The 25,969-nt window shown below is 48.3% G+C and overlaps 1 long non-coding RNA gene across 3 annotated transcripts; it reads right to left on the bottom strand.

Annotated features, from left to right (window-relative positions):
* Positions 1-1,409: 1,409 nt before the first annotated feature.
* LOC136641974 (uncharacterized) lies at positions 1,410-25,639 on the bottom strand. 3 transcript variants are annotated; one of them, XR_010793936.1, is made up of 3 exons: positions 25,578-25,639; positions 6,133-6,234; positions 1,410-1,691 (listed from the first exon to the last, which is right to left on the bottom strand). It is a non-coding gene; the product is annotated as an uncharacterized lncRNA (long non-coding RNA). The 3 variants fall into 3 exon arrangements; XR_010793935.1 differs by having other exon boundaries at positions 25,479-25,630; XR_010793937.1 differs by lacking the exon at positions 25,578-25,639 and adding an exon at positions 17,494-17,515.
* Positions 25,640-25,969: the final 330 nt, after the last annotated feature.

Below are 25,969 nucleotides of genomic sequence, written 5' to 3'. Positions count from 1 at the left end.
AGCTAAGGAGGTAGCTCACAGCTGAGCTGCATTTGCACTTAATGGGACACAAAGGATAAAATGCAGCTTCAGAAGGACCAAAGGGGACCCTGACCCAGAGGGAGACGCGACCTGACCCAGAGGGAACCAGACCAAGAGGGCTACCTGACCCAGACCTACAGGAGAAGGGGACTGCCAGGACTCTGCTAGAGGACACAGAAGAGAGGAATGCCAGGACCCTGCTGGAGAAGACACTCTGCTGGAGGGCAGGTGGTTGGGGAGCGGGAGTCAGGGCTTGGATTCAGTTGTTATGCTGGATCCTAGCTCCCATATCTTTAAGCTGCTCCGCTCTCTTTGAACTTATGCTACACCAGGAGGTGGTGCAAATCCTAGGAGAGCCATTGAGGCTGCAGCTGCTTAGCCAGGGGTAAGGGAAGGAGTTTCCCTCTGCTCAGCTACATCTGGCTGAGCCACTTCAAGGGCCTTTCTTGCACGGCATACAGCACAGGCCTCCTGCTTGCCTGTTCCAAGCAATCCCTTGTGGGATTTTCAAATACAAACTGATAAATTTTTGGCACATAATACACCTTACATTACAGTAATAGAGAAAAATAGTGACCATCATTAACATAGCAATACTTGGCAATGGTAGGATTGATGAAAAAGAGCATGAAAAAATGTTCTCGAGAAGAACATGAAGAAATCATGAAATATCAGTAAAGTGAAAAAAATCAGTAAATATCAGTAAATATCAGTTGCAGTAAAACTGAAGTCCAAAGATTATGGCGCAAAGCAGCAGTGGTCATCCCAGTGGTGATTGGCACATTAGGTGCAGTGCCAAATGGCGTTTAAAGCATCTGAACACTGGCAAAATCACTGTAGGCACTTGCGCATAAGTCGATCTCACATATAAGTTGAGGACAGGTTTTGAGCCCCAAATCATGGAAGCTCCCAGAGGAGCCCGCCTCATCCACTGCATTGACGTGAGTATAAGTCGACCCAGGATCTCAGGCTCCATTTCAACCTAGAGGCAAGTATATACGGTGCTATTGGTCAAAGTTGAAAGCTGCCTTGCTGGTTCAGCACACATTATTTGCAAATATATTACAACATCCTAGGCCCCTTGGTGGGGCCGGACTAGTAATTAACGCCAAGTCCAGCTAATTAACTGGCAGCTGTGTCATCAGAAATAATAATAATAATAATAATAAAATGATGAAGGGGAGGATTAAAAGGATAGCTTGAAAACTCTTCTCCTGCTCAGAAAATCACATATTCTTTCCCATGTCTGGTGAGATCACTCTCATTTCTAATAAACACAAGGATATTTTTCTTGAAATACTTTCAAGAAATCGTACAAGAACTAGGCGGGTTCCCCATGAATCTTTCGAGATACGGTGCCTGACAAGATGCACATGGACATGAGACAATGGTTTGGATGCCTGTTTATTACTCCATTTAAGCTATTTCAACACCAAACACTCCTTCAGAAGCAGAGCTGAAGACATCAACTGGTGCGACAAGCATCTTTCTTTACATTAGTAATTATGCGGTCTTATAGTTTTACAGTAATTATGGGACCTTATAATTACAAAGATTGGTTGTGCAGCAGGTAAACATGACTCTTATTGGACGTTGTATAATTTCTATTTCCTGATATGTATTGCATAGCTCAATATTCTTTGTTGCTCTTCCAAACGCTACCCATTTAGCTGTGGAGGGAAAAGACAAGAGAATAGTGAAACTTTCCCAGTTCCCAAAGATTATCACCACAGTGGGGTAGGGTTCAAGAACCTCAAGTTCAACTCTCTCTTGGGCATGTGGGACAATCACACACTTCTTGCTAGACCATTCAGTGTAGACCATACTGACCTACAGACTCAGGAGAAGGAGATCTTTGTGTAATCCGAAGCCACGTTGGAGAGCATATTTTCTTTAAACCTTTTGGTTTAAGGTCAGGAAATAGGGAGGTGCTTCTGATGTCCCCTCAAACCCTCATAAGTATTAGAAATTGAAGTAATTTCCATGCTGTGCAATCAGTAAAGCCTTTCAAGTGTCCTGAATATTGTGCAGGCTTCACAACCGCTCCCCACCCAAGCATACAGCACACACTCCATTGGCATGCCTGCATCAACAGGCAGGAGTAATTAGGTAGGATTGGGCTGTGAGCACCCTGGTCAAAACCTCCCAGAGCAGGATCTCTGAGAGGAATTTTATCAGGGGGTACAAAGTTTCTTTTGGGCCCCTTCCCAAAGAGGGTGAAACAAAGTGGGGGGTGGCAATGGGGGTGTGCAGAATGGGGGCAAAACAGGTACTATTCATACATATCAGTCAGTTGGCAACCTTCAGCCTCGAAAGACTATGGTATTGCTCTCTGAAAGGTGGTTCTGGCACAGCATCTAGTGTGGCTGAAAAGGCCAATCCGGGAGTGACAATCCCTTCCACACCTTCATACTTCCAGAATCCTGGACTAGATCAATTTTGGTCCCTATTTTCAAAAAAGGAAATAAGAACCTTCCTTCCAGTTACAGGCCGATAAGCCTTCTGGATGTTGCAGGGAAAATGTACGCATCCCATTTACTGAGGAAACTCTCTTCCTGGATATCTGATCACAACATCATAGGCCCAGAACAAGCAGGCTTCAGGCCAAACAAGTCCACAATTGACCACTGTGTAATATTGTCCCACTTAATTTTCAAACAGGTGACTCAAAATAAATCTCGACTTTGTGTGGCATTTCTGGACCTAAAGTCAGCTTTTGATTCTATCGACTTGGCCCCCTTCCTAACGAAGTTTGACACGCATTGTCCCAAATTGGGACCGGTGGACGTTCCTTTACTTTTATATGCTGATGACATGGCTCTAATCTCCCACACAAAAATAGGCCTACAAAGATTGTTTAAAGCCTGTATTGAATATCTTGCAACTAACTCTCTACAGATCAATTATGAAAAGTCCAAAATAGTGTTTTTTGGGAACTCATGGAAACCACAGTCTTGGCTTTTCAATGGAAAACAAATACAGCAGGCCAAGGAATTCCAGTACCTTGGCCTTCAGTTTCATTATAAGCATTCCTGGTCCTCCCATCGTTCAATTGCAATTAATTCATCCAAACCAGCTGTCCAAGCCATAACTCATTTTTTTCTTTTCTTGGGGCAACTCATTTGTACCAGCTGCTTTGCAAGCTTTTAATGCCAAAGTCATACCTCGAATTTTATATGGCATCCCTGTATGGATGCCGGCATTAAATGATACAACCGAAAGGGTCCAGTCTAAATTCCTTTACAAAATATTTGGCTTACCGCATTGTGTTCCATATGCAGCACTCTGCCTGGAGTCAGGTCAACATAGATTGGAGCCACAAGCAGAGTCCAGTTTTTTAAAATACTGGGTCAAAGTCTTTTTCAGAGCTGATCATAATTTGCTGCTAAAGGGGCTGTTGGCCAACCCAATGATAACACCTTGCCTAGCCCTATTCTATAAAAAAACCCAACAGATGGGACTTGAGGATCTCCAACACTCTTTCTCTCAATACCGAGCTAAACAAATGCATCAGTAAAGCAGCTACCACGTTTTCCAGACTCACAAAGAGAGTCTGGTCCAACAAGAAGCTGACGGAACATACCAAGATCCAGGTCTACAGAGCTTGCGTCCTGAGTACACTTCTGTACTGCAGCAAGTCATGGACTCTTCACTCACAACAGGAGAGGAAACTGAATGCTTTCCATATGCGCTGCCTCCGACGTATTCTCGGCATCACCTGGCAGGACAAAGTTCCAAACACAGTCCTGGAACGTGCTGGAATCCCTAGCATGTATGCACTACTGAAACAGAGACGCCTGCGTTGGCTCGGTCATGTCGTGAGAATGGATGATGGCCGGATCCCAAAGGATCTCCTCTATGGAGAACTCGTGCAAGGAAAGTGCCCTACAGGTAGACCACAGCTGCAATACAAGGACATCTGCAAGAGGGATCTGAAGGCCTTAGAAGTGGACCTCAACAAGTGGGAAACCCTGGCCTCTGAGCGGCCCGCTTGGAGGCAGGCTGTGCAACATGGCCTTTCCCAGTTTGAAGAGACACTTGGCCAACAGTCTGAGGCTAAGAGGCAAAGAAGGAAGGCCCATAGCCAGGGAGACAGACCAGGGACAGACTGCACTTGCTCCCAGTGTGGAAGGGATTGTCACTCCCGAATCGGCCTTTTCAGCCACACTAGACGCTGTGCCAGAACCACCTTTCAGAGCCCGATACCATAGTCTTTCGAGACTGAAGGTTGCCAACAACAAGGGGCTCCCTCTCCTGAGGTTATTATCAGGCTTATGACAGCCAGACTACATGTAATAGAGAGGCAAGAGATTTTAAGTGCAGCACAAAAAATGTTCTCCATTGAATTTCCAACTTAAAATTACATTTGGTCAACAACCAAAATATCTGTCCCTCCTAATACACCCCTTGGAGAGAAGGGCTTTCACCCTGGTACGTTGTAATGTGACTCCCTCTAAAGACCTACTCGGTAGATTTAGAAATGCCTCCAGAGGAGTACGTTTGTGTAACTGCTTCTTAGGTGAAGTAGAGTCACCTATACACATTATGCTGCACTGTCCTAAACATCAAGCGCTAAGACATCAATTTCCCTCTCCCTTACTCAGTGCTAAAGCAGGGCTTTCAGAAAATGGCATAATTCAATACGTTCTAGGGGGTGACAAGCATATTACCCTTTCAGTTGCATAGTTTCTAAACCTAAGTCACTTGAACAGAGCCAAGCTATTGGTCCCAAGTAATCACTGAGTAGATCACATCCCGGCAAAGCCTGTAACTGGCTGTTTTCTGTTCTTTAAATAATATATGCACATATCTATAATGTTATGTTTGTATGTATTTGTGCATACAAATATGTGTGCACTTATATATATATATATCTTGTGTATTGCTTAGATCTCTATTCTCAGTATGGTATCTGTTCAGAGACCTTATTTACCAAATACTTATGCCAAATAAAGGTTGAACGAACAAACGAACGCCCAGTGCAACTGCTACCCCCTGCACCCCCTTAGCTATGCCACTGGTCCTGTGTACACAAAAACCAACTGCTGCAGCATCTGTAGTCCCACAGCTGCAACCCTGAGTTCCTCTACATTCCTTCATGGGAAGCGAATCCACAAACCAAAGAGACTCTGTTTCCTCCCAGACATGACATTGTTATGTGTGCATTGCTGGGCTTGGTATGTATGGCTTGTGGCAGTAGCCGCCACCGCACGGGCAGCGAGTCTGGGTGAGATTGGAAAATGGAAGATCCCAGGAAATTTCTGGGCCCCCTTCTTAGGCTCCTGGGACCCCTTTCTGACCCTGGGCCCAGGTACAAATTACCCCCGTTACCCCCCTCTCCTAGAGCAATACCCCCACCAGAGGAATACCCAAAATCACTTGTCACAAATGAGCAGGTATGAAAATGTGCCATCAAAACCAATTTATGCAAAATCATAGCTAGACTGTAAGCCCAATGGGGCAGGAAACTGTTTTCTGCTGCTTCAAATTCGTTCCCTTCAATTTTGAAAAGTAGACTCCTGGAGAGGTTTTATAACACTGGTTCCCAAACCCCATGGTCTGGGAACCACAGCTGGTCCGTGAGACCCTGAGAAGTGGTCCGTGAAGTCTCAGGAAAAAAAATCTGTTTTATTGCTTCCAGCAAGGAATCCCCCATGGACCACCTGAGAGGATGGTCTGCTTTTGCTGACAGCAAAAGCAGCAAACCACAAATCTTCTCTATTAATAATAAATCTCTAATAAATCTTTCTTAATTACAGGCAGCCTGTGTTATCTGCAGGTTAGTACCTGCAGATTTCTTCCTCCTTGGTTCCCCAAAACTGTGGTGAGCTCAGCTCCAGTTGGGTTTGGGGTGGGGTGCAGGATTCCTTAATCATGGGGATTCCAGGAATGGTTAATGAGGACTGCCTGTATTACAAATTTGAATGCATTTGTGTGTGGGGGGGGTGAGGCGGGGGTTGCATGTGGTCCACGACAATTCCAATTTTTGCCTCAGTGGTCCCTGGTCTCCTAAAGTTTGAGAACCACTATTTTAACAGAGCATCTTGTGAATACTAAATTGACATTTATTTCTATGGCAGTGGGGATAAGATTTAAAGATACTGTACTTACTGCCTCCGGGACTTTGTCGAACTTCTGACAGACAGACTGCGGGATCACCAACTCTTTTAGCAAGTTTTATCTGATCATACACAAAGAAATAGCATTGTTTTCCTGAGAGAGAGAGAGAATATGATCAGAGGCCGCTTCATTGTTCCATGCCGCCAGATATCTGGGAGAGAAGCCTTTGGGGACGAGCAGTCTTAGAACCAAACTCAGTCCTTTCAACGCCCAGGCCAAGCATCAGCACCCACCAGTGCTGGCTGGTGATGGGCTACCACTGGGCAGGCACCCAAGCTCCACTGCTTGGCGGTCGCACGGACCACTGAGCAGCGGAGAGGTGAGTGGGGGCATGGGGGAGGCGGGGCAGAGGGCAGGGAGAGGCTGGGGAGGAGGCGTGCCAGGGGAGGGAGTGGGGAGGGAGGAGCGCCACCGGATCCAGTGCCTTTGTGTTGGGCTCACCACCTGACATGAACGCTCTTCGTTCACCAACAACATTTTCATTGGTGGTGAATCGAGTAGCCCCATTTCAGGGCTGCTCCATTTACCCAGGGGAAGGGGACAAAAGTTCCCTTCTCCAGGGGAGCCACCGGCAGCTGCCTGACGCATGCAGGATATGCAATGGCAGTCATTTTCGGCACCGCCACAGCCGCGCACTCTGGTTAGCTCAGGATTGTTAGTTACAGCCCAATCCTATGCATGTCTACTCAGAAGTAAGTCTCATTAGAGTCAATGGGGTTTACTCCCAGGAAAGTGTGGATGACTGGGCTATTTTAGTCAGTCAGTCAGTTAGTTAAAGCAGGGGGGTGGCCAAGTTCACTAATGACACTAAAGGCAAGAGATCCTGGGGTTCTGCTGCACAGCTCGATGAAATTGTCAACCCCGTATGTGGACAGGGTGACCGGATAGATGTCTTAACTGCAAAAGAGGACAAGGCACCCCAAATGTGCCCAAATGTAGGACGTCCAATAAAAACGTAACACATGACAAAATAAAAGCTAAAAATATTCGTATATGGATTCCATGTGCATAATTTAAACACTATATTACTCATTACTTATTAACACTATATTTCTTATATTACTTATTATTCAGTTGAAAACTATATTACATATACAAGCCGTCCCTTGTTACCCACTGGAGTTCTGTTCCAGAACCCCTAGTGGATAAACAAAATTTGTGGATAAAAAAACTGTAGAAAAATAGATTTAGGGCACAATCCTAACCAGGTCTACTCAGAGGTCAGTCCTATTTTGTTCAGTGGGGCTTACTCTCAGGAAAGCATGGTTAGGATTGCAGCCTTAAAGACCCACTTCCAGGTTTCTTGCCCCTCCATTGGAATAAGGTTGAGCCTCAACACCTGCAGGCGTTTGATTCTGGGACTCCCTGCTGATACCATAAAATATGTTAAATAAAAGCAGTTTGAAAAAATGAAAAAGTGCATCCCTTTACAATTGTGGTTTAAAAACAGAGGCAGTCAGCAATTAGAAATGCACAGAACCCCTTGCCTTTGCCTGGCTCAGCTGAAGGATGGAATGATTGCCTGCATGCTTGGCTCTCCACAACAGTAAGAAAAGCAGTTTTTTAAACTGTGATTTGAAAGGGATGCATTTTTCCCCTTCTCCAGGGATCATCACTTTCCTTTTCATATGCAGTGGACATTCGTGTTGAGACCGTATATAACAATGTTGGACCTGTAAGTTATTACATAGAACTTATTACAGGTCATGCCTCATTAACCACTGGGGTTCTGTTCTGGAACCTCCAGTAGATTAAAAAAAAAATATGAGTAAATACCAAATCAGTGGAAAAATAGCTTTAAAGACCCACCTCCAGGTTCCTTTCTCCTCCATTGTCGCCCCAGAATGCATTGGAGTAGATGCTATACCACATTCACCCACTGGATGGGATGAATAATGTAGTGCCATAACCAATATATGGAAAAGGAATGTATTGGAATGCAATTATAATTATTTAACAACACAAAGGTAGGAAATTGGATTTGGATGCATTTTTCCTTGTTACAAGGCATTTAAAGGTGGACCTCAGTATCAGTGGTGAGTCAAATCAGTGGATACCAAATCAGTGGGTACCGAGGTCCCACCTAAATTACAAGAAGGCTATGCACTGCCTGCTCACAGGGAAAAGGAGGACATTTACTGCAGATAGTTGCTTATAAAGTGAGAATTTTTTAGCAAAAAGTTTTTAAGCAAAAAATTCAATGTATATTATTTCCTCGTCCTATCTGCGGGTCACTCAGGAGTTGGGGGGGTAGAGATTTTCCCCAATTTCTTGCACTTCCCTCTTCCCTCAAATACAAGGGGAATGAACACACACACACACACACACCCCATCGTCACTTAGCCCAGTTTCAGCTTATGGAAAATCTCCTTTTACACGCCTCTTTTGTCCTGGAAGAAGGCAATGGGGGCGGGGCGGGAAGGGGAATCAATTTCCTTTTAAACAGGACAGGAAGCTTGCAAGAAAGGGAGACACAGACCATTTGCAAAGGATATCAAGGAATGATAAAAGAAGGTGGAATGCAGCCTCCTCACCCCCCCAGGATAAGGATGGCAGTTAAGCCGCACTATGGACAGAAGATGAGCCACCCAGCCAGGAGTATGAAAGTAACAAAAGGTCAAGGTGTTTTGTTTTTGTTTTTGTTTTTGTTTTTGTTTTTTGGGGGGGGGGGAGGCATTATTAGGTCAATTTGACAACATTTAGAAAGGCACAGAAAATAGTTGAGGTGTTGATAGGGGACTAAAATCACCTGTGCCAGAGCGCCAGATATGGGGAGGTAGACTGCTCTTGAACCTGGAGGTTCCTTTCCCAACATTAATCGCTGTGTACAGTGCCAGAAATGATTAACTGGATGGGAACCAGAGTCTGTGTAGCTCTTCCCTTCCACCTCTTTCTAAACCCCACCAGGGGAGAGTTTCTTCTGCCTGAAGAAAAAAAAAATTAAAAAGTGCATCCCTTTACAATTGTGGTTTAAAAACAGAGACAGTCAGCAATTAGAAATGCAAAGAACCCCTTGCCTTTGCCTGGCTCAGCTGAAGAACGGAATGATTGCTGCATGCTTGGCTCTCCACAACAGTAAGAAAAGCAGTTTTTTAAACTGTGATTTGAAAGGGATGCATTTTTCCCCTTCTCCAGGGATCAGCACTTTCCTTCTCATATGCAGTGGACATTCGTGTTGAGTCCGTGTATAACAAGGTTGGACCTGTAACTTATTACATAGAACTTATTACAGGTCATGCCTCATTAACCACTGGGGTTCTGTTCTGGAACTTCCAGTAGATTAATAAAAGAACAGTAAATACCAAATCAGTGGAAAAATAGCTTTAATGACCCAGCTCCAGGTTCCTTTCTCCTCCATTGTTGCCCCAGAATGCATTAGTACAGATGCTATACCACATTCACCCACTGGATGGGATGAATAAAGGAATGTAGTGCCATAACCAATATATGGAAAAGGAATGTAGTGGAATGCAATTAATTAACAGCACAAAGGTAGGAAATTGGATTTGGATGCATCTTTCCTTGTTACAAGGCATTTAAAGGTGGACCTCAGTATCAGTGGTGAGTTAAATCAGTGGGTACCGAGGTCCCACCTTAATTACAAGAAGGCTATGCACTGCCTGCTCACAGGGAAAAGGAGGACATTTAGTGCAGATAGTCACTTATAAGGTGATAACGTTTTAGTAAATAGTTTTTAAGCAAAAAAATTCAGTGTATATTATTTCCTCGTCCTATCTGCGGGTCACTCAGGAGTTGGGGGTTAGAGATTTTCCCCAATTTCTTGCACTTCCCTCTTCTCTCAAATACAAGGGGAATGAACACACACATACACGCCCCCACCGTCACTTAGCCCAGCTTCAGCTTATGGAAAATCTCCTTTTACACACCTCTTTTGTCCTTACCCCCCCCCCCCGGATAAAGATGGCAGTTAAGCCATACTATGGACAGAAGATGAGCCACCCTGCCAGGAGTATGAAAGTAACAAAAGGTCAAGGTGTTTTTGTTGTTGTTGTTTTTTGGGGGGAGGCATTATTAGGTCAATTCAACAACATTTAGAAAGGCACAGAAAATAGTTGAGGTGTTGATAGGTGACTAAAATCACCTGTGCCAGAGCACCAGGTATGGGGAGGTAGACTGTTCGTGAACCTGGAGGTTCCTTTCCCAACATTAATCGCTATCTACAGTGCCAGAAATGATTAACTGGATGGGAACCAGAGTCCGTCTAGCTCTTCCCTTCCACCTCTTTCTAAACCCACCAGGGGAGAGTCAGTCTGTGCTCTGGCTGAAGAAAAAGAAGACTTTCAGCTCCAAACAATGGACACCTATTGGACACTCAGCTCTCCTGGAGGTGTCCACTTCATGAGACGCATGGCATCCATGCCCACTGCTGCAGCTACTACAACTTTTGTGGAGGCAAGTAGCCAGCATGATGCCCAAACACTCCTTTTCATGCAAGCAAAAGATAAGTGTTCTCCTGAGACTCCTGATAAGTCCTCTCTCCTGCCAGCAGCCTCCCACCACTACAGCAGACCCAGGGTCATCAACAGGTCTTGGGCACAGCAGACACACTTCAAACTCCAGTGTCTCCAGCAGTCCATTACTCACAAAGTCAGTAACAGTATCCAGGGCAGAGTCCAAAGTTAGTCAGTCAGAGTATCCAAGTCAATAAGCCCAATCAGTCTCCTCTCCTACCTGCACTCCTTCTACAACCCACACCCCCTTTCTACTTCAGGTGCTCCTTATATTCCTGAGGGCCCTATTGCCTTCAAGTGGCTGCAGCTGTGCAGCACACTCTGCTGGATGCCCAGGCCTTACCCTTAAAGGGGCCACTGCTGACACCACATCTACCTCCTCGCTAGATCTTCCATGATTCCAATACATATGGCCAGTGCTTTTTTTGTAAAAGAAAAGGTGCAGGAAATCACAACTTGTTACTCTTTTATTTATTTATTTATTTATTTATTTAAACCTTTTTTTATTGGAGAAATAAAATATTTTTATGCGCTTCCCCCCTAAACATGAACTTACTTCTGAGTAGACATGCATAGGACTGGGCTGTCAATCTCCACATCCCCTTCCCCCTAGCTACTTTTTCTACACATGGGGAAAAATACTGTACAGGTGCACTTGTAGCGTGTAGTATGTAGTGTGGCACTACTTCGAGGAGAGGAAGCAGTGAATGGATTCCGAAAAATGGCTTACATTAGTTCCATGTAGCAAAATTACTCTAAGCAACTGTGGGAGTAAGAATAAAAAAGGAATTCTTACACGAGAGGGGTCCTTAGGTGCACATACGTAGAAACAGCTACATTTGCAAACAAGGGATTAAATATGGTCTAATTCAGGTAACAGAATACTCTGTGTCTTTGGGAAGGCGCTTGGCATGCAATTGTATGTTCTTTGCTGCCCTGAGAAGCTGCTGTGCATTGCTGGAGAGGAGCTGCAAATGCTGGCTGGCGGAGGGCATGCTTGTGGGGGAGGGATGACGAGGATCTCTGGCAAGGCTGGACAGCACATTGTACACACATAGAATCCCTTTTCACCTGCCCTTAGCATGTGAAAACGGGTGCAGATATATATCTCTGCCAGGATTAAGAGCCCAATTCTAGGTATGTCAACTCTGAAGTAAGTCTTGTTCTAGTCAATGGAACTTACTCCCAGGAGAGTGCCTAGGATTGCAGCCTAAGAGCCCAATCCTGTGCATGTCTACTCAGAAGTTCACTTTAGTGAATGGGGCTTAATGTGGATAGGATGGCAGCCTCAGGGCCCAATCCTGTGCCTGTCTACTCAGAAGTCAGTCCCATTAGAGGCAGTGGGGCTTCCTCCCAGGAAAATGTGGAGAGGACTGCAGCCTCAGAGCCCCTCCTCTGCCTGTCTCCTCAGAAGTCAGTCCCACTAGAGGCAGTGGGGCTTCCTCCCAAGAAGGTGTGGAGAGGACTGCAGCCTCAGAGGGCCTCCTCTGCCTGTCTACTCAGGCTGCAAGGCAATGACACTTTCCTGGGAGTAAGCCCCATTGAACACAATGGAACTTACTTCTGAGTAGACATGCATAGGCTTGGGCTCTCAGGCTGCAAGGCTATGCACTCTTTCCCAGGAGCAAGCCCCATTGAGCACAATGAGACTTACTTCTGAGTAGACACGCCTAGGCTCCTGCTGCAGATTGGCACGGGGCTGCACCAGCCAGCTTCCTTCCCCTCCTCCTCCGCCAAGCCAGTACCTGGGCATTCTGTGGGTGCTGCAGCCCGTCTCCCTGGCTGGCTGGCTGTCCGTCCTCCTCCTCCGTGTCCCCCGCACCTCCACCGGCTTGGAAGATGCGCAGGGAAGCAGAGCGCGGGGGGGGGGGAGGATGGCTGGGTTCAGGCGAGAGTTTGGAGATGGGGCAGGAGGGGGTCGTTGTGCGGTCAGGCAGAGGCCAGATGCCCGCCCACCCTGCATCCCCCAGCGAATGCCTCCGAAGGGGAGGGGCCCCTGAAAAAAGGTGCCAGAACTCCGTCCCCCCCCCCCCCACCCCCCCCGCGTTCCATTAGAAAAAAAGCCCTGCATATGGCAGTTATGACATCTGCTTATCTTACATGGATACTAAAGAACTCCCCCCACCGTCCAGAGGCACCCTGCTGGAAGGAAAAAAGGACACAGACTCCAGAGGTGGGGAAGAGAAGAAGCCAGAGCTGGGGAAGAAGGTGGGGGGGGCAGCCACAGGCCAGAGGCTGCAACCCTCTCCACACTATCCTGGGAGTAAGCCCCATTGACTACAATGGGACTTCTGAGCAGACAAGTTGGTTGGAGCTCTCAGGTTGCAGTCCTCTCCACACTTTCCTGGGAGGAAGCCTCACTGACTACTTTTGAGTAGACCTGCATAGGAGGGGGCTGAGGCTGCAGCCCTCCACACCTTCCAGAGAGTAGCCCAGGGACTACAGCGGGGCTTGCTCCTGAACAGACCTGTCCAGCATGGGCTCCCACTCACCCATCCATGTGCTTGGCCTTGAGCAGGCTCCAAGGCTGCTATCCCAGGCACCCTTTCCTGGGAGCAAGCTTCATCTGCTGTAATGGGGCTTACAACTGAGTAGACATGCACAGGAGCAGGCTCCAAGGCTGCCATCCCAGGCACCCTATCCTGGGAGTAAGCTTCATCCGATGTAATGGGGCTTACAACTGAGTAGACATGCAAGGGAGCAGGCTCCAAGGCTGCATTCCCAGGCACCCTTTCCTGGGAGTAAGGTTCATCTGCTGTAATGGGGCTTACTACTGAGTAGACACACAGGATGTCTCCTCCGCTGTGGAGGAAAAGCCTCCCCTTGCACTGAGTGGTGACCTGCTCAGGGAAAGGTGGGCTGCAAGGGCTGAGGAGGAGGGCGTCCTGTTGGGGAAGGGAAAAACAGGGAGCTTAAGCCTGCAGAGTGGGAAAAATTGAAAAGGGAAACCAATGCGGGGCAGGTGGGGGTGTAGGGAGAGGAGGGCAGTGAGCTCAGGGGGCGGAGGGAAACAGCCTGCCCTCCCAACACAGGTGCCTCCTGTCACCCCCTTTGCCACTTTCACCCAGACTCGGGAGCCGCAGCAGGCGGCTGAAAGAGCCGTGGGTTGCCAACCCCTGGTCTAGCTCTTCCCTTCCACCTCTTTCTAAACCCCACCAGGGGAGAGTCAGTCTGTGCTCTGCCTGAAGAAAAAAAAGTCTTTCAGCTCCAAATGACGGACACCTATGGGACACTCAGCTCTCCTGGAGGTGTCCACTTCATGAGACGCATGGCGTCCATGCCCACTGCTGCTGCTGAGGCAAGAAGCCAGCATGACGCCCAAACTCTCCTTTCCATGCAAGCAAAAGATAAGTGTTCTCCTGAGAAAATACAAAGGGCAGTTCCCTCAGTGACAAACAGTGCCTCAAAGGGAGCCTGTCCTGCTTACATTTAACCCAAAGGAGAGTTTTATTCTGGGGAAGTTTTCTCAATAGCAGCAGCTGGTCCTTATAGGTCGAACACCCCTGAACAAAGAGATTCCATTCCTAACTCAAGTTTTCTTTTCCCCAGTTCTGTTCTAGCCTTCTCTCAGGGAGCTCAAGGGGACTACATGGTTCTCCCCATTATCTTCACAATAACCTTGAGAGGTGACTGAGCAATCAAGACCGAAGCAATGACATCAGAACATAAGGAGAGCCCTGCTGAATTCAGGCAGTGAATCATCTAGTCCAGCATGACTGAAATCAATGCAGTTATTAAAGCAACATGTGCCTTTTGTAACGGACAATACAACTGGTGCTTTTTTTCTCATCACTATGCATTATTTTTCCATGAAAGACGCTTTAATGGAGCAGACCAAACTCATAAGAACATAAGAACATAAGAACAGCCCCACTGGATCAGGCCATAGGCCCATCTAGTCCAGCTTCCTGTATCTCACAGCGGCCCACCAAATGCCCCAGGGAGCACACCAGATAACAAGAGACCTCATCCTGGTGCCTTCCCTTGCATCTGGCATTCTGACATAGCCCATTTCTAAAATCAGGAGGTTGCACATGCACATCATGGCTTGTACCCCATAATGGATTTTTCCTCCAGAAACTTGTCCAATGCCCTTTTAAAGGCATCCAGACCAGACGCCATCACCACATCCTGTGGCAAGGAGTTCCACAGACCAACCACATGCTGAGTAAAGAAATATTTTCTTTTGTCTGTCCTAACTCTCCCAACACTCAATTTTAGTGGATGTCCCTTCGTTCTGGTGTTATGTGAGAGTGTAAAGAGCATCTCTCTATCTACTCTGTCCATCCCCTGCATAATTTTGTAAGTCTCAATCATGTCCCCCCCTCAGGCGTCTCTTTTCTAGGCTGAAGAGGCACAAACGCCATAGCCTTTCCTCATAAGGAAGATGCCCCAGCCCAGTAATCATCTTAGTCGCTCTTTTGCACCTTTTTCATTTCCACTATGTCTTTTTTGAGATGCGATTTCCACATCCCCATTGGAAGGGACAATTAAACCATGGAGAATTGATTTTCTAATGACTATCAATTATGTTTCTAACCAGAATATTAAATTACACAGAGGCATTAGGGAATGCTGTGCAGTTTGCAAGAATCTTCACTTTATATAGGCAGACAATTAATTCAGAAATTCATTATGGTTCTTGTAGTAAATGAGTGCATGAAACCAGTAAACATGTTTAATTAGGGGACTAGGGCTTGCTCTCATGAGCTCGGAATATTTAAGGCACTGTTGCTTCTGCATGGGCTTTCATGCCAAATAGTCTGACAAATTTAATTACCTCTTTATTACTTGGGGAAATTGACAGGAAGCTGGAATGATGCAGATGCACCACAATGAATAGCTGATCTGCTCTCTCATCCTCATCTAGCAGGATGCAACATGATTTGCATTTAGTACACAGGTGCATTCAAAATAATTTCACGTATGCTGTATATGAACACAAACCTGTTTCTTTGATGGTAGTGGTGGCGCTTTGGTGGTAGTGGTGGAGCTATGAACAAAACAGGTCCCCTGAACATGTGCATGAGTGAGACTCTATTGCAAAGCTTAGCACTCACACCCTATCTCCCTACTGCTTTCTCAACTTTCTAACTTTTCTATCGGGCCCATTATTGTAACTAATCTCAACTGTGACCACAAGTTCTCTGCAAATAGTGCCTCCTTACTTGAAACCTCTGATACTAGTTGTGGCAGATAAGCTGCTGAGCTGGTGATCGGGGGTGGGGAGGGTGCGGGGTGGGGATAGTCATCCGACAGCCCAGTCCTATCCACACTTTCCTGGGAGTAAGTCCCATTGACTCTAATGGGACATACTTCTGAGTAGACATGCATAGGATTGGGCTGTAACTCTAGCCACTCGGGCTGTCCTTTTACTACTGGTAAAATGGAGTAGGCTGGTATTTCTAGAAAGCCTGTTCCTCCACCTGACAATAACAGCAGATGCCGTTAGTGGTTTGATTAAGGAATAATCTCTGAAAGCCTCTGGAATGCCCAACAATATTTCTCTTTTTGTGGGGGGGGGGGGGGTGCTTTCTTTTCCAGTTCTTGATCGGACTGCTTGTCTCGATCAATTCATCACTTGATTTGAACTTGAATCATAACCTCATTTACTAGAGTGTAAGCCCCACTGAGTGCAATGGAGTGTACTTCTAAGTAAACATGCATAGGATTGCACGTCATGGCATGCAACTCAGTGGACATTTTTGGCTGATCAACCAGTCAAGTGACCTGACGTCATTGCTTTAACTGGCCTGTTTGGCAGGCTTACTTTCTTTTTTGTAATATGTTATCTCTCCTGAGCATTGAGCTACATGGCAATGAGATCTGGCATGCATGTAACTGTTACCCTGCACATGCCTGATCTTGTCTGATCTTGGAATTCCTGGAAATTTCATGTAACTGGGGAAGTTTAACACATAAATAAGAAGGTTAGGCTCCATTTAACTCAAGGGCACACAACATGGTTGTGCTATGGTAGCTATGGTAAGCCTAGACAACTTAACGAAAAGCCGAGGCATCACCTTGTCGACAAAGGTTCATATAGACTAGCTATGGTTTTGCCAGAAGTAATGTATGGCTGTGCGAACTGGACCATAAGGAGGGCTGAGCTTCGAAGAATAGATACTTTTGAATTATGGTGTTGGACAAGACTTTTGAGATTCCCATGGACTGCAAGGAGATCAAATCAGTCAATCCTCCAGGAAATCAACCTGACTGTTCATTGGAAGGACAGATACTGAAGCTGAAGCTTCAAAACTTTGCCAAATACTTTGGGCAGGGGAGGATGGGATGGGGAAGAACCAAGGTGGAAGGGGGGCAGGATTGGTGGAGCCCTGCTTCGCCAAATCTTGAACTCCATGTTGGGCCGGAAAGCTTGACCTAGAGTCTCTCAATTCTGCACCATGAATATAGCTCCATTGTGGGGTTTTGGCTTTCCCCAGGGGAGGGGATGAAAGTCCCCTTCCCCTGAGAAGACCTCTGGCTACTTCTCAGTACCTGCTGGATACAACCGTAGCTGCTTTGTTGCCACTGCTGCAGTGGGTACCAGGAAGCTTGGGATTGGGCTGTTAGTGCTCATCCTCTCCATCTTCCCTTTTCAACCATCTCCCTGAAGGGTTCACCCACAGCAAGCTCAGTAGGAACCACATCCAAAATGGCAAAAGACACATATATGAATACAAAAAGATAAATATTTGAATTTGGGGCTTGGTTTAGCTAAGACTATGCAATTATTAGTAACAATTTTCTGGAATCAGAATCCAATCACTTGAGAATAACCTCCTGGAGAATCTCCATAAATGTCCCACTGACACTGTTTCCCAACCTCACTATGGCCCTCTATTCTGCACATAGCCCTTCATATCCCTCCGATACTCACCCCCCACACAGAAGGCCTGTGCAAATAAGGCAAGGAGAAGCAACTTGTACATCTGGATTTCAGCTGTGCGATGACCCAGGAGGACAAGGCAGAAGACAGGTCTGTCTCTAGGTCACAGGTATATCCAGGCAGAAGTGCAGTTCCTAATTATTGTCTGCGGGGAACAGATATTGGGCAAAGAATCAAGGGCGGGTTCCTGGTTGTCCTAGAAAGAGACCAAACGTTCCATAAAATTAATTCCCATGCTGCGAGTTAAGCTTTCTTCTGGGAGTAATGTGACGCCTAGCAAAATGTGATGTAAGTCTGAGTGCCCAGCAAAATGTGATGCCAAGCAAAATGATTCTGGTCTTCTTTCCAAAGAACACTCTGAATGTCCATGAGAGCCACACAAGGGCAGTTGTGATTGACAGCTCTGAGCAGTCAGTGAGGAACCTAACGCTGAATGAAATCTTCTAGTGGGCGCTTTCTTGATCTCCTTTTCCAGTCACTGTGATTTTTGGGAACTATGGCAGTGGCAAACCGTATAGGTGTGAATAGCTGTTTTCTCTCCCCTGTGTGAATTATCTCTTGGAGTAAATGTTTCCAGGAACTTTTGGGGTGTTCTTTAAATTTATAAATTCCTGCTCATTCCATTGTTCTCAAATTATCTTCTCCTTCTCAAAAATGCCTGTTTTGTGAGCACTAGAATCGTGATGGGTGGGCTGAGGGGGCCGCCGTGCTTGGGTGCCACAATGGGGGGGTGACAAGCTGCCCCTGGCCACCCCTGCGTGCCCCCAACATGGTGGCTAAGTTGCACAGGTTCCAGCTGCAGGCGCACCGCTTCCAAAAGCAGCTGCAGCCTGCTGCCAAGCTCCCAGGTGGTGCAGCTGTGCCCACCCTCTTTCTGGGGGGATAAACTGGAGGCAACAAAGGCAGAGCTGCACAGAGACCACCAGTTTGTCTGGCGGCAGCGGTAGCAAACACCCCCCATGAGCTGCAGCATGAGTGAGGGAATGGTTAACACAGGGAGGAGGTGGGCCAGCCTCTGTGAGGGCGAATGAGAAGGAAGGAGGGTGAGTGAGCAATGGGGGAGTGTGGGTGCCACAGCGAGTAGCAGCTGCCCCTGGAAGGGAGGGAGGGAGGGAGGACAAATCAGCCAGCCAGCAGAGCCGCACGAAGGCCACCACAGTGCCAGCACCTGCCTGCCCACAACAAACAGCCGCGTGGGTGGGGGGGTTGAATAGTGCAGAGGGGCAGCTTCCTAGAGCTTGGAAGCAGCAAAGGCAGGAGGTGCGGGCAGGTGGGGCCGTCATCCTTCTCTCGCTTTCCTCGGAGTAAGCCCCTTTGACTATTATGAGGCTTACTTCTGATTCTACATGCAGAGGATTGGGCAGCCAGCCACTCAGCCAGCCAACCAGCAGTGGTCCTGATCCAGGGATGGGGGGAGCGAGCCAGAGACTGCGGGGGTAAGGGTGGATGGGTGAGTGAGGCTGCAATCCTAGCCTCACTTTCCTGGGAGTAACCCCTTTGATTATTATGGACATGCATAGACATGCGTAGGATTGAGCACTCAGCCTGCCAGCCAGTGCTGGCCCTGATCCAGTGATGGGGCGGAGCCAGCCAGCCAGCCAGAGACTGCGGAGGTAAGGGGGAGGGGCTGCTGTGCAGAGGATGCTGTTTTGTGCAAGGGGGAAATTGTGGTGGTATGCTCTCCACTGTTGGAATGGTGAATCTGTCTCTGAGCATGTGTAGAGTGCACTTTCCTCCAGTAACTGCAGAACACTTTGGGGCATATGTGTGGCACAGTGTTCTCATGCTCAGGTTGCCTGCCTGTGCTCAATTTGTTGATTGCGGAGCTGAGATCTGGGGAGGGGGGTAGTCTCAGGAGGAGTGGAACAAAAGCTCTGTTGGATATGTATTTGGGGGGAGCTATTAGATGGAGGATGCTGTTTTGTGCTTGGGGGAAAAGTGTTGGGGAATTCTCTGATCTGTTGGGGAATTTGGATGCAATAATAAAAGATTATAATAATTTTATTATTTATTTATTAAATACTTTCAAATTCTGTTATGGGGTGACAAAATTTTATGGGCCCTGGGTGCCAAATGGTCTTCATATGCCATTGTTTGTGAGTGTGATTCACGTCTGTTTTTCTTGGGTTTTCTAGATACTTCCCAGAACCCTGACTGGTCCATGGAGTGTTAAAGGGATTGTTAGGAGAGGAGTGCAGGAGCCACACTTAGGGCAACAGTTAATTGATGTTATAAAACTTTACGCAGCAAGAGGTATAATTGCTCTGAATAAAGCAGTGAGCTCTGTAGTCTTCCAATCTAAAATATCATCCAACTAACCCTTAGCATCCATCCTAACAATTCCCCATAAGCAGACTCACACTCTCACATACCAATCGAGTGGCCAACCTGATTAGAGGATGGTCCAATTAAAAGGCCAGAAGCTGGCATTTCATCAGATCCTTGTTGCGTCTTTGTGACTTGGACCTTGCTTGCTCTCCTTATAGTCCCATTTGATGTCAATTGAGGAAAACTGTTCCTCCCTCTCTGCTTTTGGTAGTGATTCCTCTGACTGTCCTCATGCTCATCCCCTTATCCAGCTGACCCTCACCCAGTGCCTAATCTTGCAAAGACTTGTCCAACATCCGCATATTCAAAGACATCTCGGCGCCAGCTCTTTACAAAGCAACTTCTTTGTTGCTTTGCAACAAAGCAGTTTCTTCTTTCATACTGTTTAGAGGTCAGGTCATTGTGTTTCAAGCTGTCCTTCTTTCAAGGACACAAGGCTCTCATGTGCTTTCACTCAAGCAGCCTTTGGAAAGCAAATCCAGCATAATCGGTTTTCACTCTTTCCACCTCCAGATTTATGTCTAAATCAGTCAATGCTTTAATGCTAGGGTTCCCAACCCTTGGTCCGCAGACCACTGGTGGTCTGCATCGCCCTCCCAGGTGATCCGCGACCTCTCTGGTGAAAAAAAGAAAAGAAATGCCCTTCCAGGCTGAAAAAAGCCTCTGCAGCGCCAGCAGCCAATCAGAGCAGCTCAGAGCCAATCAGAGCATAGCCTTTCTCCATCTCCTCCTCCCCCTCCCTTCCCTCCTTGTCTGAGTGCCCAGACAAGCGGAAAAGTGAAGCGCAGGTGCCTTGTAAGGTGCAAAAGAGAGTGAATAAGATGATGACTGGGCTCGGGCACCTTCCTTATGAGGAAAGGCTAAGGCATTTGGGCCTCTTCAGCCTAGAAAAGAGGCGCCTGAGGGGGAACATGATTGAGACATACCAAATTATGCAGGGGATGGACAGAGTGGATAGAGAGATGCTCATTACACTCTGACATAACACCAGAACCAGGGGACATCCACTAAAATTGAGTGTTGGGAGAGTTAGGACAGACAAAAGAAAATATTTCTTTACTCAGCGTGTGGTTGGTTTGTGGAACTCCTTGCCACAGGATGTGGTGATGTCGTCAGGCCTGGATGCCTTTAAAAGGGAATTGGACAAGTTTCTGGAGGAAAAATTCATTACGGGGTACAAGCCATGATGTGTACGTGCATTCTCCTGATTTTAGAAATGGGCTATGTCAGAAGGCCAGATGCAGGGGAGGGCACCAGGATGAGGTCTCTTGTTTTCTGGTGTGCTCCCTGGGGCATTTGGTGGGCCACTGTGAGATACAGGAAGCTGGACTAGATGGGCCTATGGCCTGATCCAGTGGGGCTGTTCTTGTGTTCTTATGTGCAGCCACCTGGCTCAGCTGCATGCAGAGGAGAGGTGCCCTGCCACCGTTGCCACCGGCCTGTTGCCTTCATTCCTTGACCCTGTGCCTTGAGGTGAGCTGTCGCAGCCTGGTTTTTCAGGACTGCAGCCAGCCTGGGAAGTCTCTTGGGCAGGCAGGCAGTCGGGTGGGGGGGGGGTGCAACCAGAGGAGGAGGTGGGGGCCTGAGGAAGGGAGGAATGGGAGTAGTAAGGTGGAGGAGGAAAAGGAACAGGCTCCCAAAGGCATCGCTGGCTGGCCGGCTGGCTGGCTCGCTGGGGGGTTTCCCAGGGAGTGGGTTTCTTTGGATGTGATTTCCCTGGGAGACCGAACTCCAGCTGGCCAGGGAACACAAAGGAAGCGTGTTGGAGGTAGCAGGAGAGGGGAGAAACAGTATGCTCATCCCCTAGCCCTGGTATCCCCTCCCCGGTTGGCAGGATTCGGCCGCCTGGATGTGCTCTTCTAAGGCCCAGGGGTGGAGCAAGGGATCCAGGCAACCAGGTTTTGGCACCCCTTTGGGATAGGGAAACAGGCAGCACCTCTGCTGTCTTACTGCAAGCTGCCCACCTGGAGAGAAGCAATCCCAGAAGTTACAGTACAGGCCCCACCATAGCCTAGTACAGCAGGTGCAACCCCTGACTCTTCCTCCTCAGAGAGCAGCGGCAGCTTTGTCCATGGGGAGCCCTCCCCCACCCCACACTTGGCCAGTTCCCTATATCCTCAGATTGCAATCCTATGCATGCTTACCTTGGAGTAAGCCCCATTGACTTTAATGGGACTTACTTCTGAGTAGACAGGCCTAGAATGGGGCTGTTAGTCAAACACCTCAAAAAGGGAGAGGGTAAGGAAGAGGATTATAGACAAGTCATGCAAGGTAGTTCAATGAGCCAACAAAAAGCACACACATCCCTCCACAGTTCCTTTTGTTACACAGCCCTGGCCCTGCTCCCCTCCACTTGTGAGTCCAGAGTCCTTAGGAAAGTGTTCAACACAATTTAGGCAGGTGGGTCCTGAAGGAGAAGAGACATGTGAAGGAAGCACCAGCTCAGAGAGACATCTCAGAATGGCTGCTGCATGTCTCAGGAAGAAAAGTCCTTTTGGTGTGCATTGCAAGGTCTTTAGGGGGAAGAAAGCCTCTCTTCGCTTACTGTTCTAATTGCTGTCATGCTCTAGCTGTGGACTACTTTGTTTGGAGCTAAGAGAGTGTGAGCAAGCCTATAGGTAGGCTGCAGCGACAAAACAACAGCTGCCTACTCTGCCGTTAGTCTTTGGAACTCCTTGCCCCAGGATGTGATGATGGTGTCAAGACTAGATGCCTTTAAAAGGGGATTGGAGAAATTTCTGGAGAAGTCCATCACAGCAAACTGTGACTAACAGCCCCATTCTAGGCCTGTCTACTCAGAAGGAAGTCCCATTATAGTCAATGGGGCTTACTCCAAGGTACGCATGCATAGGATTGCAATCTGAGGAGATAGGGAACTGGCCAAGTGTGGGGTGGGGAGGGCTCCCCATGGACCAAGCTGCTGCTGCTCTCTGAGGAGGAAGAGTCAGGGGTTGCACCTGCTGTACTTGGCTACGGTGGTGCCTGTTCTGCAACTTTTGGGATTGCTCTCCCCAGGTGGGCAGCTTGCAGGAAGACAGCAGAGGTGCTGCCTATTTCCCTCTCCCAAAGGGGTGCCAAAACCTGGTTGCCTGGATCCCTTGCTCCACCCCTGGGTGTTAGAAAAGCACATCCAGGGGGCCCAATCCTGCCAACTGGGGAGGGGGTACCAGGGCTGGGGGTTGAGCATACTGTTTCTCCCCTCTCCTGCTGCCTCCAACTCCCTTCCTCTGTGTTCCCTGGCCAGCTGGAGTCCAGACTCCCAGGGAAATCACATCCAGAGGAACCCACTCCCAGGGAAACCCCCCAGCCAGCCAGCCAGCCAGCAATGCCTTTGGGAGCCTGTTCCTTCTCCTCCTCCACCTTATTACTCCCATTCCTCCCCTCCTCAGGCCCCCCACCTCCTCCTATGGTGGCGGGCCCCCCTGCCCACCCAAGAGACTTCCCAGGCTGGCTGCAGTCCTGATTTGACTCCTGAGAAACCAGGCTGTGACGGATCACCTCAAGGCACAGGGTCAAGGAATGGAGGCAGCAGGCTGGAGGCAGAGGCGGCAGGGCACCTCTCCTCTGCATGCAGCTGAGCTGGGAGGCTGCACATAAGAAAAACAACCTCACTGGATCAGGCCATAGGCCCATCTAGTCCAGCTTCCTGCATCTCACAGCGGCCCACCAAATGCCCCAGGGAGCACACCAGATAACAAGAGACCTCATCCTGGTGCCCTCCCTTGCATCTGGCATTCTGATATAGCCCATTTCTAAAATCAGGAGGTTGCACATGCACATCATGGCTTGTACCCCATAATGGATTTTTCCTCCAGAAACTTGCCCAGTCCCCTTTTAAAGGCATCCAGGCCAAACGCCATCACCACTAGATCTTTTATGGGGCTTGGTTTAGCTAAGACTATGCTGTTATTAGTAACAATTTTCTGGAATCAGAATCCAATCACTTGAGAAAAATCTCCAGGAGAATCTCCATAAATGTCCCACTGACACTGTTTCCCAACCTCACTATGGCCCTCTATTCTGTTTATAGCCCTTCATATCCCTCCGATATTCACCCCCCACACAGAAGGCCTGTTCAAACAAGGCAAGGAGAAGCATCTTGTACATCTGGATTTCAGCTGTGCGATGACCCAGGAGGCCAAGGCAGAAGACTGGTCTGTCTCTAGGTCACAGGTATATCCAGGCAGGAGTGCAGTTCCTATTTATTGTCTTTGGGGAACAGATATTGGGCAAGAAATCAAGGGAGCATTCCTGGTTGTCCTAGGAAGAGACCAAACGTTCCATAAAATTAATTCCCATGTTGCAAGTCAAGCTTTCTTCTGGGAACAATGTGAAGCCAATGACAATAGCTGTCTGCCTGTAAAACGCCTTTGCCAAGCAAAATGATTCTGGTCTTCTTTCCAGAGAACACTCTGAATGTCCATGAGAGCCACACAAGGGCAGTTGTGATTGACAGCTCTGAGCAGTCAGTGAGGAACCTAACGCTGAATGAAATCTTCTAGTGGGCGCTTTCTTGATCTCCTTTTCCAGTCACTGTGATTCTTGGGAACTAAGGCAGTGGCAAACCATATAGGTGTGAATAGCTGTTTTCTCTCCCCTGTGTGAATTATCTCTTGGAGTAAATGTTTCCAGGAACTTTTGGGGTGTTCTTTAAATTTATAAATTCCTGCTCATTCCATTGTTCTCAAATTATCTTCTCAAAAATGCCTGTTTTGTGAGCACTAGAATCGTGATGGGTGGGCTGAGGGGGCCGCCGTGCTTGGGTGCCACAATGGGGGGGTGACAAGCTGCCCCTGGCCACACCTGCATGCCCCCAACATGGTGGCTAAGGTGCACAGGTTCCAGCTGCAGGCACACCGCTTCCAAAAGCAGCTGCAGCCTGCTGCCAAGCTCCCAGGTGGTGCAGCAGTGCCCACCCTCTTTCTGGGGGGATAAACTGGAGGCAACAAAGGCGGAGCTGCACAGAGGCCACCAGTTTGTCTGGGGGCAGCGCTGGCACCCCCCCCCCATGAGCTGCAGCATGAGTGAGGGAATGGTTAACACAGGGAGGAGGTGGGCCAGCCTCTGTGAGGGCGAACGAGAAGGAAGGAGGGTGAGTGAGCAATGGGGGAGTGTGGGTGCCACGGCGAGTAGCAGCTGCCCCTGGAAGGGAGGGAGGGAGGGAGGACAAACTAGCCAGCCAGCCAGCAGAGCCGCACGAGGGCCACCACAGTGCCAGCACCTGCTTGCCCACAACAAACAGCCGCGTGGGTGGGGGGGTTGAATAGTGCGGAGGGGCAGCTTCCTGGAGCTTGGAAGCAGCAAAGGCAGGAGGTGCGGGCAGGTGGGGCCGTCATCCTTCTCTCACTTTCCTGGGAGTAAGCCCCTTTGATTATTATGGGGCTTACTTCTGAGTAGACACATGCGTAAGGTTTACCTGCCAACCTGGCCAGGTGAGCCTCTTCTGCTGCAGCTGCTGCATCCTCCCACTGGGGCTCCCTGCTCTTCTCACTTTGAACAGTGGGCAGTACAGCCCGTTTGGCTCTGGTTGAAGAACAGTAAAGAATGGGAGGGTAGGGGAGGCAAGGAGCAGCAAGTCTGCCCACCAGAAATTCCCAAGCACGTGTCCTGCCAGAGCACCAAAAGATAAACCCCCAGGAACCACATACCACATTGGCTTAGCACAGGAAGACTTTCCTCTGGCACAGGGTTTCTCCCTGAGACATCTTCAGGGGGTCCACAAGAGCACAAGCAGGCTGCACTCTTACCCACACTTTCCTGGGAGTAAGCCCCATTGACTATTATGGACATGCGTAGACATGCGTAGGATTGAGCACTCAGCCAGCCAGCCAGTGGTGGCCCTGATCCAGTGATGGGGCAGAGCCAGCCAGCCAGCCAGAGACTGCGGAGGTAAGAGGGAGGGGCTGCTGTGCAGAGGATGCTGTTTTGTGCAAGGGGGAAATTGTGGTGGTATGCTCTCCACTGTTGGAATGGTGAATCTGTCTCTGAGCATGTGCAGAGTGCACTTTCCTCCAGTGACTGCAAAACCCTTTGGGGCATATGTGTGGCACAGTGTTCTCATGCTCAGGCTGCCTGCCTGTGCTCAATTGGTGATTGCGGAGCTGAGATCTGGGGAGGGGGGTAGTCTCAAGAGAAGTGG

The sequence above is a fragment of the Tiliqua scincoides genome, chromosome 2 (genome assembly GCF_035046505.1).
Source record: "Tiliqua scincoides isolate rTilSci1 chromosome 2, rTilSci1.hap2, whole genome shotgun sequence".
NCBI lineage: Eukaryota > Metazoa > Chordata > Lepidosauria > Squamata > Scincidae > Tiliqua > Tiliqua scincoides.
The sequence above is the reverse complement of the archived record's forward strand: the minus strand, read 5'-3'. Positions and strand labels throughout refer to the sequence as shown.